Source organism: Triturus cristatus, chromosome 4_1 (assembly GCF_964204655.1).
Source record: "Triturus cristatus chromosome 4_1, aTriCri1.1, whole genome shotgun sequence".
Taxonomy (NCBI): Eukaryota; Metazoa; Chordata; class Amphibia; order Caudata; family Salamandridae; genus Triturus; species Triturus cristatus.
The window spans coordinates 884,459,805-884,475,724 of record NC_140585.1 but is presented as its reverse complement, the minus strand read 5'-3'; the positions used below and the strand labels follow the sequence as shown (position 1 = coordinate 884,475,724).

General features: G+C 50.5%; 1 protein-coding gene across 4 annotated transcripts in view; it reads right to left on the bottom strand.

The window, feature by feature from the left end:
• The window catches only part of TMEM209 (transmembrane protein 209), a 269,726-nt gene that overhangs the window by 19,261 nt on the left and 234,545 nt on the right, over positions 1-15,920 (bottom strand). The window lies entirely within an intron of this gene.

Sequence of the window (15,920 nt, the reverse complement as noted above, 5' to 3'; positions counted from 1 at the left end):
GCCCGTCGGCTGTAGTGGATGGCGGGAATTGAGGGGCTGGTAACCTTTATTGTAGTCACGAAAGGCAGAGTGGGTCCGTGGAGAGCCCCAGCAACTGGGTGGTGGCCCTGTGGTCTTCAAAGCGTTTGAACGCCGAATCTGCCTTATCGCTAAGGAGGGGAGTGCCACTGAAGGGCACATCGCTATGGAGGCTTCAATTACACCGTTTTGCAGGAAGTGAGAAATAATTAATCTGCTCTCTGGGTGCTAGCCATAACATAGTTTTATGGGCAAGTCACTCTTCCAAGCAGGGGAGCCGCTACTACAAGACGCTTATGGTTGTACAGGTCTGAGCATCATTTTTGAGTACCAAGTGCGATTACAGTTCTATCCTTAATGCAATCCTCAAAACTGTTCTTATAATTAAAATGCTTGGCTTGTAAATCAATATGAATGCCACTGCAATTCAGTGACATATACAATTCACACGATTATGTTCTAATTGGACACAGCAGCATTTTAAATCCCCAGTATTCCCATCCATTTAAATATTGCAATCCCAATCTATAACATTGCTTTGCAAATTGCTTGACTACCTACACAATCCACACAAGTCATTTGATACCTCCTGAGAGGATCATTCCGTTTGGGAGATCAGATTTTGTTGCTGTTTGTTCCTCTATTCCTCCAAGACAACAGTTCTTAATTTGTGGTCCATGGTGCCCAGAGGGTCTACGACATCGACGTAGGTGGTCCGCGACTGCTTATTTGCTAGAGTCCAGCATTTCACTTGATCTTGTAGAATTAAAAGTGAATTTTGAAAAGCTCCAAACTTCCCATTAAAATAAAGAATAGATTTGATTTGTGTACTAAATACAATATTTCCCAATTTAGGCACTAGCTTAATGTATAACTGTTTCTGTATTTTGTGTACTGTTTGAGGGGCAAATCATAGAAATTGTTTTAGTGAGGGTCCATAAGGGATTTCTAGACATCCCCTGAAAAGCCAGTAGACCTCTCAAACAGGCGTGGCAACATACTACCACTGACTAAGCAATTACTCTGCCTAGCAAGTTGTTTTTTTCCAGTCTGTAGCATATTTCTTTTTTGATATCCTCATTTGTGCAATAAAGAAATCTGAAAAGATCAAGGGCCTGCAAACTCTGTGCCTATTAGATGTTTATCCAGCAGGTCCCCTGTTTTCTCAGCCCAGTTTCCATCTCTAGATTCCGGTGTATGGGATTACTGCTATATTGCATAATCATTGGACGTTTGTGGCCCTTTTTTAACACCCCCTAGATTCTGGCATTAAATTGTTGTTCCCATATTCCCCAGGAATCCAATCTCTTATTCTGTATCCTGCACCAATCCAATTTCAGGACCTTCTGAACAGAAGCCAACCACTCTTCTCTTGTAGTGGAAGTGTGAGCTATCCATTTAATACAAATCGCCTGCCGTGCTAACAATATTAATACAAATAGCAGGATTTTTCGCTTATTGCTTAACTCCACCCTTATCCCACCTTCATTTACCACTCCAAATACTAGGCTTGTGCTTACCTCCAATTCATCACTCAATACCTTGGAAAGGACCTTAACCACATCTTTCCAGAATAGCTGTAATTGGATACATTGTCAAAACATATGCATGTCGTCAGCCTTTTCCTCTCTGCACTTGGGGCAGCACTTCACTGTCTGCGGCATGTTGTGAATTTTGGTGCGTCCCTGCCATCGCAATTGTCTGGGGGAGGATGCATCGGGCCTCCTACCAGACCATGGTCAGTACTTGCGCAAAGGAATCCAAAACTGTGTGGAAATATCGGCCCAAGAGGCACACCCACTCACTTACCCAATGTGTAGCTGTATGGGTCTGAGTGGCTGTATGCATCTGTGAGTAGGTGTGTGAGTGACTAGGGGTCGGTGAGTTGGTTATCAGTGATTTAGTGGGGGTTAGTTGCTGGATGAGTTTGAGAGTGGCTGTGAGAGAGGCTGGTTGGGTGTGTGAGTGGGTCTGTCAGTGCCTGCGAAGATATGTGAGTGGGTGTGGGAGTACCTGCGTGGCTCTGTCAGTGGGTCTGTCACTGCCTGTGTGGTTCTGCAAGTGGATGGGAGTGCCTGTGTGAGTCTGGGAATGGGTGTGTGAGTTCCTGCATGGGTCGGTGACCGGGTCTGTGAGTGCCTGTGTAGGTCTGTGACTGGGTCTGTCAGTGGCTGCATGGGTATGTGAGTGGGTATGCGAGTGCCTGTGTGGATCTGTGAGTGGTAATGCCAGTGCTGTGTGGATCTGTGAGTGGGTTTGTGGGTGGCTGTGTGGGTGTGAGAGTATCTGCGTGGGTTTTTGAGTGGATGTGTGAGAGCATGTGTGGGACTCTGAATGGGTGTCTGAGTGCCTGGGTGTATGTGAGTTGATCTGTGGTTGGGTGTGTTAGTGCCGTTGCGGTTTTACATGGGGGCTGCGCTGAGCACTGTGGCTGATCCTTGCACGTCGGGAAAAAGTATTAAGGCCATTTCTTGACCTTAATGGGTCTCTCTGCAAACCCTCTAACACACCCATGGGATCAAGGTACCGCTACCCAGACCCCTTCAATCACTGTGCTCTTACTTTTTGAGGCCCGGGATCACTGGTGGCTGCAATCTCCCAGTCAGGTTGTGGCTAGCCAATCACAGCATTGCTGGTGGCGCGCGAATTCACAGTACCGCGGAGGGTCCGGGTCCATAGATATACAATTTTATTTTTCTTTAATAACCCCGCAAATACTGAATGGATTTACACCAAATCACAAAAGGGATCTTTTCTTCCAGCGTTTTGGGCTGTAGTCGTATCTAAAATCCTTATGGGAAATTGCATGAGGAAAAACTCGTTATGGGACACCCCCGATCCCTCTTTTTCTCAACCCTCAAAACTTTCAACACAACAGCTTAACTCAGGTGCGTACTTGTTTTGAACATTTCGTTAAGATTAGTCAAACAGCACCAAAGTTATTGGCAAAACAAAAAAAGCTTTTCCTATGGAAACCACGTCCTAACTAGAATCCGTCAGTAGGAGATATATATATATACACACAATTTACAACAATTGCCCAAGAGTATTGAGAGGGCACTCGACGGGTCACCACCAACTGGCTTCACTTATCAAGCCGCCCCAGTGTTCCGTTGTGCACTTCTTTTGCCAACGCGTTTCGAGGTCGTTACACCTCTTCTTCCTGGGCTGCTCCTTATAATATGCGCAGTGAGTACTCGCATCGTTTGAAATTATTACACTCGATTGGCCCCTCGTGGGCTATGTTTAGTACGTCATAGTCCTTCAGCATCTTGGGACATGTAGTCACCAAAGTGAGTGTAGTTCCACCTATAGTAAGTTCGGTGCGCACATTATATTGCGTCCACATCATGACAGCATGGGAAACCAAGATAAAGTAACCCAACCTGGGGGCCCATGATCCTACTAAGGATATAAAGCTTTCAATATAATGTGCCCACAAGGGGCCAATCAAGTGTAAAATTTCAAATGATGTGAGTCCGCACCGCGCATATTATAAAGAGCAGCCTAGGAAGAAGAGGTGTAACCAACTTGAAACGCGTCGACAAAAGAAGAGCACAATGGAACACTGGGGCGGCTTGAGAAGTTAAGCCAGTTGGTGGTGACCCGTCGAGTGCCCTCTCTATGCTCTCGGGCAATTATTGTATAATGGAATTTCCGCTGCGGCCCTAGTCGTAGGAGAGGAGCACCATCTTTTGAGTAATTAAGAGGCTGATGGAGTGGAACTGTGTCTACATCATGACAGCACGGGAAACCAAGATAAAGTAACCCGCTCTGGGGGCCCGTGATCCTACTAAGGCGATAAAGCTTTCAATATAATGTGCGCACCGAACCTACTATAGGTGGAACTACACTCACGTTGGGGACTACATGTCCCAAGATGCTTAAGGACAATGACATACTAAACATAGCCCAATAAGGGCAAATCAATATATATCTAAAAAAAAAAATCATATTTTTGGATATTGAGATCCACATAAGAAACACGTGCATCTGTATCAAAATACACAGAAAGGTAACCACATGCAAAAGCATCTTTATTGGAAATAGTGGACATCTGAAAAACCTCAGATGGAGCATTTCCTTTTGGGAGACGTTAAGAGCCAGAAGGAATAGCTCAGAAGTTGTGAATTTTGAGGAAGAAATAAATGAAATGAATATAAGGTTCCTTTCCAGAGGTTACACAATTGAGGTCGTCCAGAAAGCAATGGAAAGAGAAAGAAAGAAATCAAGGGATGAACTACTAACACCTAGAACAAAAGACCCATAAGAAGAAAAAACTTGTCTTATTATTTATTACAACATGCAGTACAAATAAATCAAGCAAATAATCCAAAATAATTGGGAAGTATTGATATTCGATGAGTTAAAGTAAAGCACTAACAGATCACCCAGATATCGCCTACAGAAAGGTGGTGTCATTAGGAGATCTCCTAACAAGTAGCCATTACCGCATGAAACTGTGAAGAAGAGAAATTAGTTGAACCAACCAGGATTCTGGAAGTGTGTAAAATGCAAGGCATGCAAGCATGGAACCAACAAAACAAGTTACAGATTACACAATGGAAAACATGAGAAAATCAAAGAACATATAACCTGCAATACAGTTTTTGCAATATATGTTTTAGAGTGCCTGTGTGGAAAATATTATGTGGGAAGCACGGTAAACAGAATGCAACTGAGAATCGCGCAACATCTTCGAGCGATAAAGAATCAAGACCACTCATACCCTGTTGCAAAACACTTTTGGGAAGGGCATGCATAGGATCAACAATTTTTTGGCATTAAGCATATAAAGAAAAATGACATGGGAGATCGCCAACTGTCTCTGAGAAGAGTTGAGTCCAGATTAATTATCTTGATGGGTATAGAGGCACACATGGGACCCAATTTAGATGCTGAACTGCATTTAAATTTATGAGACTCATCCCCAACTACACTATACTGTTAAATTTGCACAAATATATGTTGTATTCCAGTGTGCTATTGAAATTTATTTTCGGTTTCATGATCTGCCTTGCATGATAAAATGATTTTAGATATAGAATTTAAAGGAGTTGAGGCTTGGTGTTACATGTCGTGAATAGGAGAAAACTGAACATGGAATTTTATAGCAATTCAGTACTGTCAATGCATTCGCACTTTAATACTTGTGTTTTGCACATTGTGCATCTATTGCAATTGCACTTTAAATTCGATCTAGAGACATTTAGTACTTACACTTTAATGTCTATGAAAATTGTGCTTCCATTAGAAGTGCACTTTAAAATAGTGTTTTTTTTTTTTAAAACAATTTTTATTATTTTGATTTACAACAGTACAAAGCATTAGTATTCGGGTACACATTAATGCCACAGCAGAAAACCTTTGTGCACTGGACGCTATATCCCACCCCTCGGCAGTACTGCTACGCATTGTTCTTGTTCTGACAGCCACACCCCAAGAGTATGTCTCAAAGTCTCTCACTTCAGTCACAGGCCTAGTCTTCTTGCAGCGGTGGTGGTTCGCATATGTCCCCTCTGTATTTATTCCAGGGCCCCCACACTTTATCCCATTTTCGGGGGCACTCCCGCCTGATGAACACTGATCGCTCAGCCAGCATAGCTCTATCCATGTCCCCTCTCCAGACAGACAGCAAAGGCACCTCCCCCGTACCCCATTTTTGGGCTATGTTCCGTTTGGCTAGCACAATCCCCAGCGTAGCCCAGCTCTGAGCCTGGCGGCTAAGGTCATTAGGTTCCCACACATTTAGCAGGCATCGCCTAGGCTCTGGTACCAGCGAGACTCCCCCCGACTGGGACAGTGTCCTCATCACCCGCCTCCAGTATTCTTGGATCTTGGGGCACTCCCATATGGTGTGAAAGAAGGTACCCTCCTCCCCGCAGCCACGTAGGCAGAATGGGTGTGGTGCCCTACCTATTCTGTGCAGGGTGTGTCTGGTGTAATATGAGCGGTGGAGAATCCGTAGCTGCACCAACCTAAGCCTGGAGGGGATCCCCGCCTCCCGTGGTGACACCAATGCATCCCGCCATTCCGGATCGTCAAATTCTCCTACATCGCTGGACCATTTCTCACGCAAGGGTCCCATAGGGTCCGGCAGATTATTTATGAGTTTACGGTACGTGAGGGATGTGGCCTTTTTGTACATGTAATCTGTTAGCAATCTGTCCTCCATGGGCGACGCTTCTGGAACAGCAGCGCCGGGTTCTATTGTTGACAGTAAGGCATGTTTAATTTGCGTGTAATGGAACCATTCCGAGGGCGCCAGCTGGTATTGTTGTTGCAGGTGCGTGAAGGGAACTACCGCACCCCCCTGCCACATGTCGCCCACCGTGGATATTCCGATGTTGTCCCATTTATCGAAGCCCTTGCAGCCCCTAAGCCTCCCAAGATGCTTCGTGTCCCACAGGGGCGTGAGCCGAGTCAAGAATCCTCTAAACCCCAGCCTAGCCTGGGCCGCGTGCCATATGGCCACAGTCTGCCTCAGGGGGCCGAACAATTCTGGGGTCAGCCTCCCGTCATACAAGGGCGCTAACATACCCCGTGTTCCTAGTATATCCCCGTCCGCCTTGAAGGCGGGGTCGGAGTGGGGGACATGGAGCCATTGGTTGACACCCTTCAACTGCGCTGCCCAGTAATAAAGCTGGATGTCGGGAAGCGCTATCCCTCCGTCATACCAACCGCGGGTCAGTTTGGACTGTGCAATATGTGCCGGCCCGTTATTCCACAGGAGACCAGTCACCTGTGCCGCGACTGAGCGAAAGTACGCCGGCGGTATTTGGTACGGCGTTTTTTCCAGCACGTATACGAAACGGGGCAAGGCCATCATCTTAAAGAGCGCCGCCTTCCCCAACAGGGTCAGCGGTAGAGCTACCCAGTGACGGGCATCTCGTTTGAGACGGTCCAATGGGGACCAAAGATTTTTTTTAGGAGAAAGTCCGCCGGATGTACTGTGACATGTATACCCAAGTATTTAAATGACCCCTCCGCCAATCTAAGCGGGCAATCTGCCGGCAGCAGTGGTGGAGGGCCGCGCAACACATACATGACCGACTTGGTCCGATTTATAGTATATCCGGATGCTTTACCGAAGACGTCACAGATGTTAAGCAGCGTTAATATGGAGCGGCGCGGGGAGGCCAGATACAGCAATACATCGTCCGCGTAGAGAGAAACTCGGTCTTCCCAATCGATCGCCCATTTGAGTCCCCGTATCATGGGTTCCCAACGTATCCACGCCGCCAGCGGCTCAAGTACCAGGGCAAATAACGGCGAGAGGGGACAACCCTGGTGCGTACCCCGCGTCAGGGGGAAATCCTCTGACATATGCCCGTTGGCAATGACATGAGCCACCGGCTTGGTGTACAGAAGCCGGATCCAGGCACAGAACTTGGGCCCAAATCCCAAGTGCTGTAGCACTGCAAAGAGAAAGGGCCAATCGACCATGTCGAACGCCATGTGAGCGTCCAGCGATAGGAGCACCGCTGGTTCCTCCACTCGATCCGCCCGCGCCAGCACACTGTGTAACCGCCTCAGGTTATGGGACGTACTTCTGCCGGGCATGAAACCAGACTGGTCTGGATGTATGATATCTGACAGGTACGGTGTGAGCCGAGTCGCCAGTAGTTTTGCCAGGATCTTCGCCTTGAGTAGGGAGATGGGGCGGTAGGACGTACACTGATCCGCCGGCTTGCCCGGTTTTGGTATCACCACTATGGTGGCTGTACGCTGATCGGGCGGGAGTTCGCCTTTCTGCAGGCTGTCTACAAACATGTTGAGCAAGTGGGGTGTGAGCGTCTCCACCTTCCGTTTGTACAGCTCGATCGGTATGCCATTGGGGCCTGATGCCTTGCCCGACTGCAACGCCACCACCGCAGTCTGTATTTCATCCACAGTGAGATCGGCTTCCAAAGCCGTCACCACCTCAGGGGCGAGTCTGGGCATATCCAGATCAGTTAAATAGTGTTTTTGTACATATAAATGCACACTGCTTACTATCAGGACATAGTGAAGAACATTTGCACTGAACTGAATTGAATATATATATTGCATTTGTACTTTAGTAAAATAGCAGGGGGCCACGTGCCCAAGGGACCCATCTCCTCCCTGGAGCAAGTTAATAAAAATCATTTGGGAGTGGTCCATGCAGCCCCCTTCCCGGGTCAAATACAGCCTCGGGCCAGGCCATGAAAACACAAGTGGGGGCCACGCGGCTCCCCTCCAGGAGCTAATAGAGGCCCTGCAGACCGCCACCCTAAGGGCCGATTCCTACTATGTCCTGGGGTGCCCACATAGTTGTTTGATTTACCTTGGTGGGAGTTGTGACACCTCAAGCTAAGCCAAAGCAAATACTCCGGTTCCAGCAGGCGGGAGCTGTCAAAGTGTTCCCGCCTGCTGGAAGCAGAGGCTTTATTTCTTTCCCTTCCAGCAGACATGTGGGCAGGGAAAGAGATTAAACTATTACTCTAGCACACATCGAGCTGTATTTCTAGCAGCTCCCTGTGTGCAATAGCAATGCCGGCACCTGCAGTAGAAGGGGAGCCCCCCACCCCCGGCAGTCCAGGAGAAAATAGCAAAAAGAGGCAAAATAAAAGTCAGAAATAGCCACAATTAGGGTCAGAAAGGAGCAGAAACTGACAGAATAAAGGTTAGCAAGAGGCAAGATAAAGGTGAAAAACAAACAAAGCGTCAAAAAAGATCAGCAACAAGCAGCAAGAGGCAAAATAAAGGTGAGAGTAAAGGTCAGAAATTAGCAGAAAGAGGCAAAATAAAGGTCAGAAATGAGCAGAAAGAGGCTGTATAAAGGTCAAAAGGGAACAGAACGAGGAAAAATAAAGATCAGAAAACAGCAGCAAGAGGCAGAATAAAGGTCAGTAACCAGCAGAAGGAGTCAGAATAAAGGTCAGAAACCAGCAACAAGAGGCAGAATAAAAGTAAACAAGCCTTGGCATAGCCAATAGGTCTCGCCTTTGGGACCTTATAAGTGTTTAGCCATGCAACAGTTGCATAACTAAATACTTATAAGGTCCCAAAAGCGAGACCTATTGGCTATGCAAGTGATCGCGATCGGGATCACAATCAAATATCAAAGCGGCCGTGAAAGTGAAAGTAATTGCGGTGAAGCGCGGCGCCCACGCACATGCACTGTAGCTCTAGGCTGGTCTGGTAGCACTTTTTGGAGCCCTCTCAATAAGTCTCGCCAGACCAGCGCATGCGCTGGGTCAGGCGAGACCTAAAAACAAGCAGAAAGAGGCAGAATAAATATAAGGCCAAACGGGAGCAGAAAAGGGCAGAATAAAGGTGAGAAAGGAGCAGAAAGAGGCAAAAAAAAATAAGAGGCTAGGAGCGAGCAGAAAGAGGCAAAATAACAGGCAAAATACGCACAAAGGCAAAATAGAGGGCATCTGCGAGCAGAAAAGAGGCTGAAAAACGACTTGAAAACTAGTAGAGAAGGAACAAAACCAAAGGCAAGAGACGGTAGTGGACTGCAGGCAAACTGAAAAGCAGGACCGTAACAGAGGGAGCTGCTCCTGTGTTCCCCGCTCCATTTTTTTTTTTACCATGCACCCACTGACAGACCCACTCTCACATACCCATTAACTCAACCACTCAGACTCAGACTCATCCATCCACTCACAGACTTTCAAAGACACTCATGCACCCACTCAAATCCCCAGTCAGACTCACACACCGACTCACAGATCCAATCAGACACTCATACACCCACTCAGACTCTCACATAACCAGTCACAGTTCCACACAGGCACACCTATATCCACTTACACAGCCATGTACACAACCATACTGTCACTCACAGACCCATAACACACCCAAAACCCAGTACCTTAAAATCTGAATAGAAAGGAGGGAGATGAACAACCTAACTTCTACTCTCCAAATAGGACATATAGCATTGAAAAGGCAGAGCTCGAATGTCTGCCTCAGTCAACCTTGACAGTAAGATGGCACGGGATACTGTATTGAAGGCTGCAGACGCATCAAGTAACACCAAGATCACCAAGTGGCCCTTGTCTGCTGACAATCAAAGCTCATAAAGGACGGAAAGCAGGGCTGTATAGGAGGCTGACTTAGTATATGGTGCCTACTTATTCAAGTGAAGCACCCTGCACTAATCTAGACAACCCTTATGGTGATTTTAGCAGTCTTAGACAACCATAGAAAGCTCTCTAAGTGGTCGCTGTGATGAGCAGCCTACAGGCTTAGTCCAGAAGGAGTGTTAAGGAGCTTGTTTCACCAGTACTAATCATATAGTGTAGGTTAAGTGAAAAAGACCACAAAGCATGGTTATAAAAATATGTATTATTAACACTCACTAACACTTGCAATATCTCGCTTACACAGAGATATAATCACAATTTAAGTAATAGAACAGGTAAGTGGCACAAATACAGTGCTATACAGGGGGAGACCGAACCATATACCAAGAAAGTGAAATGCGAACCACGACCCAAGTGGAGACTGGACCCAGAAGTGCAGACGACCCAAGGAACCACCCAAGGTAAGTAACCCAAGAACCCCACGGAGGCCGTGTGCAGAGTGGAATTCGACCGCGTGCTCAATAAAAATCAGTGGGTAAGTTGCCGGCGGGAGCACCAACAAGCTGTGGCTGCAGCAACAGACGAAGAAAGCGAAGAAGGTGCAGAGTCGGGACCAGCAAGGTCCAAGGGACTCACCAAGTGCAGGCCCTGAGCTAGCAGGGGAGCCCACTTGAGCCAAAGAAGACCCTCAAGAGGACCCACAGGCCGAAGGCACAGGAGTCACAAGAAGACCTCAAGCAGCTCACCAAGAATGCAGGACCACGGTGCAGTGGATGCGGTGAGGGCAAAGATCTTGGTAGCAGGAGATGCTGGAGGTTGGAGCTTCTTGGAGCCAAAGATCTCTGGAGGAGAGAGTCAACAAGCCTTGGCAACGCCAAGTCGATGCGGTGCACAGGGGTACTGCTCCAGCAGTTCCGACTAGGGATACTGGCTTCAAACTTGCTGTGCAGGCAGTGCAGGCCTTGAGGGAGTTGCAGAACCACCACCTACATTGCTAATCCTTTCGGAATCCGTGGGAGCTCAGGAACAGCAGACCGGTCAGCTTTGTTGAGGTGCCTGCAGGTGAGTGACTCCTTCACTCCAAGGGAGATTCCTTCGGGCATCTTGGATGCCTGGAGAAGACCCTGTATGGAACACAGGCACAGACAACGCAGAAGACTGGCAAGACGACAAGACCAGGAGCAGCAGGAGTCTTCCAGATGCAGTCTTGGTTCCCAAAGTTAAGTCCAAAGTGCCCAGACGGTTGAAGACCATGTCCTTTGTCCAGTTTCGTGCCAGATCGGGAGCCAACGGCTCCCTGAACTGGATCCAACTGGAGTATGCAAGGAGGGCACCAAATGTGCCCCTCAAAGCAGTCTGCTGGCGCTGGCAAGCGCCCCCCCAGCCTAATACACTAAGTGATGTCTGGGATGTGGTCACAGCTTCCTGTGACAGGAAACCTATTGTCCTGCCTTCCCCAGCTTGAGCTTGGCTCTGCAGCAGAAGGACAGAATCGAGTCTGTGGTCGGCAGCAGCACTAGACCCTGAAAGGCTGGTACCGGGAATACAGGGGGGGGGGGGGTCCACCAGTACATGTAATCCTACATCCAACACTGGAATCGGTGTTGGAGTAGGATTTCAACATGTTTGATACCAAACATGGCCGGTTTCCATGCAGCCATATATAGTTCGACATCTCATAATTGACTTGATGTCCACTATATGTCTAAGTTTGATAAACAAGTTTTTATTTTCAAATAGGCATCAAGATCAAAAAGGACATACAGCAAGTCGAGCAATTTGTTAGCATTCAGACCCGTCATATAGTAATTAGAAAACATCAGCACACGCATTCGCCCCCTCCCCTCTCCCTCCATTCCCACCCCACGCACACCGCCCCTTAAACTAGGCCCCCGAGCCATTTCCCCCATATTTTTCAGAACTTCTGGGGGCAACCCCTAGCAGCGTACAGTGTCCTCTCCTGTGCAGCGCACCAATCCACCCCCCTCCGCCATTTGCCTCCCGTGGGTGGGTCAACCCGCTTCCAGGCGGCCGCTATATCCCTCTTGGCCACCACCAGGGCCGTGGTTAAGAAATAGTGCTCATTACGGGAGCCATCCAGCTCATCTGTTATGCCCAGCAGCGCTAATCGAGGATCATGGGGGACCTCCCATCCCAGAACGTCAGTTAAATCAGTTTCAATCTCCCCCCAGAAGCTGTCCAAGCGAGGGCAAGACCAAACCATATGAAAGAAATCTGCCGGTTCCACCCCGCACCGCCCGCGGCCTCCCGGCACAGGCCGGCGCGAAACAGACGCTCCGGGGTCAGGTACGCGGTGTGAAGGTAATAGACCTGGACAAGCCGCAATCGAGCCGATGCGGTGATTGTCCTGGGCGCCATAAGGGCGTCCCTCCAATCATTGTCGTCCAGGCCTCCCACCGCTGCTTCAGCCCACTCCAGTCCATCGGGGTATTATTAACCAAGGATCGATAAATACGGGAGATGCCCCCCTTCCCAAGATAACCCAGCATCACTTGGGCCTCAGGCGGGCTATGATCAGGGAGTTTGGATTCTAGGGGGGCGTGAGATTGGAGCGCGTGGCGCAACTGGAGATAACGATAAAACTGCGAGGGATGCAGAGAAAACCGACTCCGGAGCTCTTGAAAGGAGCACATGTGGCTTCCCCGCCAGACGTCGCTCAGGCAGGAGATCCCCAGGAGGTCCCAGCTACGAAAGCCACCGAGTCCCGCCACCTCCCGCATCCAAGTGCCATGCCATAGCGGTGTCACCCGGGTTAAGACCCTCGACCACCGGGTGTGCCGTAGAGCCGCTCGCCACGCCAGAAAGGGGGCCCGCACGACCTCCGGAAGCGATCTAGGGATCGGCGCGCCATAGAGCATATTCTGAATAGAGGAGAATCCGATGAGCCGCACCTCCAGTCTGTAAGCTGGATCGTCCCACCCACCCGAGAACCAGTCGTGGACAACCAGCAGCCGCGTAGCGAGGTAATATAGGTAAAGATTCGTCATGCTCAGGCCCCCGTCATAGGAAGGAACGTGACAGCGGTCTAAGGCCAACGGGGATCTACCTCCGCCCCAAAGAAAGTTAGTCGCGGTCCTGTCCAGGTCCCGAAACCAGGAGCGGGGGAAGGAGCAGGGCGTGTTCTGGAGCATATATAGAAACCGAGGGAGGGTCATCATCTTATAAAGAGCAATCCTTCCCAACGGATTCAATGGGAGAGATTGCCACTTCACCATATCTGCTCTGGCCTTGTTAACCACGGGGGCCACATTGAGAGCCCAGCACAGTTCCAGGAGAAGGGTAACCCAGATCCCCAGGTATTTAAAGGACAGCCGTCGGAGGGGAATGTCAGACTGCCAATCAAAACACTTCCGTGAGGGGTGTAGCGGAACCAGGACAGACTTCCCGGAGTTCAAACGGAGACCAGATGCCTGCCCAAACCGATGAAGAATACGGCGCACCCGAGGCAGCCGGATCTGAGAGATAAATAAGAACATCGTCCGCATACAACGCAATTCTATCAGGGACCGTGCCTGGCCAGTCCCACCCACGGAGAACCGGGTCCGCTCGGATGGGCACGGCCAGGGGCTCCATCACCAGGGCCCAAGAGGAGGGGCGAGAGCGGGCAGCCCTGCCGCGTCCCCCGCCCTATCGAAAACGTGCGGGACAGGGTCCCATTGACCAGCACCCGAGCTCGTGGGTCCGCGTAAAGCACCCGAACCATGGCGCGAAACTGGGGGCCGAACCCCATTAGCTCTAAGGTGTCTCCAAGATATTCCCACCCCACCGAATCAAAGGCTTTCTCGAAGTCCACCAGTAGAAGGGCCAGAAAAGGAGAAAGGCGCTCCCGGTGGGCCAGAGCAAGATGTAGGCGCCGCAGGCCGTGTCTGGTTCCTCGGTTTGGCATAAACCCGCATTGGTCCGGGTGAACCAGCGCGGCCAGAAAGGGGCGCAGCCGTTGCGCAAGGATGGTAGCGTAGATTTTGAGCTCGGTGTTGATAAGAGAGATCGGCCGGTACTCGGAGCAGGACCGTGAAGGGGGTTGAGTCTACGGCAAGACGACTATAGTGGCGGTATCTGTCTCTCGCGGGAAGGAACCCTTCTCAACCGCCTCCGCGAAGAGATCCCGAAGTCGCGGGGCCAGGGTATCACGGAAATGGGCGTAATACTCCTGTGGAAAACCGTCCGGACCCGGGGTCTTCCCAGGCGCCAAATGGGAGATTGCCATCTCGACTTCCTGCAGGGTAATGGGTAGGTCCAGGGTCACGCTATCCTCCTGCCCCAACCGCGCCGGGACCGCTCCATCCCCTCCCATCAATCCCACAAGGGAGAGCCCCTGCGGCCGCGCCCGGTATTGCTGGGAATAGTAGTCCGCAAAGGTTTGAGCTATTTCCACCGAAACAGTGTGCCTCTCCCCCGCAGCGTCCGCGATGGCCGGAATCACCCGGCCTGCACGAGGGTAGGTGGCTATTCGGTGCAGGAGCATACCGTTCTTGTCCCCCTACCCGTAGACCCGGGCCACCGAGGAGCGCCAAAGAGTCTTTGCCGCATCTAGAGAGTGCATGCGTATCTCCTCGTGGAGAAAGGCCAGCCGTCGCGCCCGAGCAGTGTCTCTCAACGCGTCCTGGTCGCGCTCAAGCTCCAGGGCTTGCGCTTCACAAGCCGTAAGTTGTTGGAGTTGGCGCCGGCGCTGCTGCTGCAGATGCCCCTTCGCAACCCCTCTAATAGTCGCCTTGCCGGCCTCCCAGAGGACAGCCGCAGAAGAGACGGAGCCCACATTATGAAAGTAGTATTCCGCAATCCCTTTTTCCACCACCCCCCGAAAGGCCTTGTCCTGAAGGAACCAGGCATTCAAACGCCACGTCGGACGGGCAGTAAATGGAGGTGGGCCGAGAGCCAGATGCACGGGCGAGTGGTCAGAGGCCCCGCGGAAGAATGCAGACGTCACAAACCCCTGCACAGTCGGTAGAGGGAACAAAAATTAGATCAATACGGGCGTGGGAGTGGTGCGCCGCCGAAGTGTGGGTGTACTGGTGATCGCGTGGGTGCCAAACCCTCCAAACGTCACATAGGCCCAGGGCCTCAGCCCAACACGATAGCTGTTCCGCGCGAGCGGTCCTGGTGGAGGAGATCGGACCCGTCGAGTCCAGATGGGGTATATGGACCGCGTTGAAGTCCCCAGCGAGGACAAGGGACCCCGTTGGGAGCCTGGGGAGGAGGTCCGCCGTGTAAGCAAGAGCGGACTGCAGCAGGGATGGCGCTGCGTAGAGGGACAGAAGTGTAAGCAGCCGTCCATCCAGGGCACCACATACCGTAACGACCATACCCTGGGGGTCCAAATGCACCTGGGTCAGTACAAAGGGGAAGGAACGCTTAAGCAGGATAGCCACCCCCCGTGAACCTCTAGCCGCGTGCCAGACCCTATCGTAGCCATAGCGGGCGAGGAAGGGACATTTATTACCCATAAGGTGGGTCTCCTGAAGAAGGAGAATGTCAATCTCCGCGCGCTGCGCATATTTGAGGACCGCCATGCGCTTGAAGCGATCTAGCAGACCGTTGACATTCCAGGACAAGACGCGCACTGCAGCTCTAAGCAGGGGTGTGTCCGCCATAGGGGCGAGGAGGGGCATGCAGGACAGGAGATAGACACAGCGGCCGCAAACGGGAACCGTGGGTGGGTCGGGAAGCGCGCAGGATGCCAAGTTCCCGCGGGCACCGCGCCCACACTGGGGCCAATAAGCGCATGGGCAGGAGAGCTCCCCGGAAGGAGAGACATGAAGAACTCGGACAAGAGAGCAGGTCAAACATTACTTGATGCCTTAGAACCATAACAACGAGGATTGC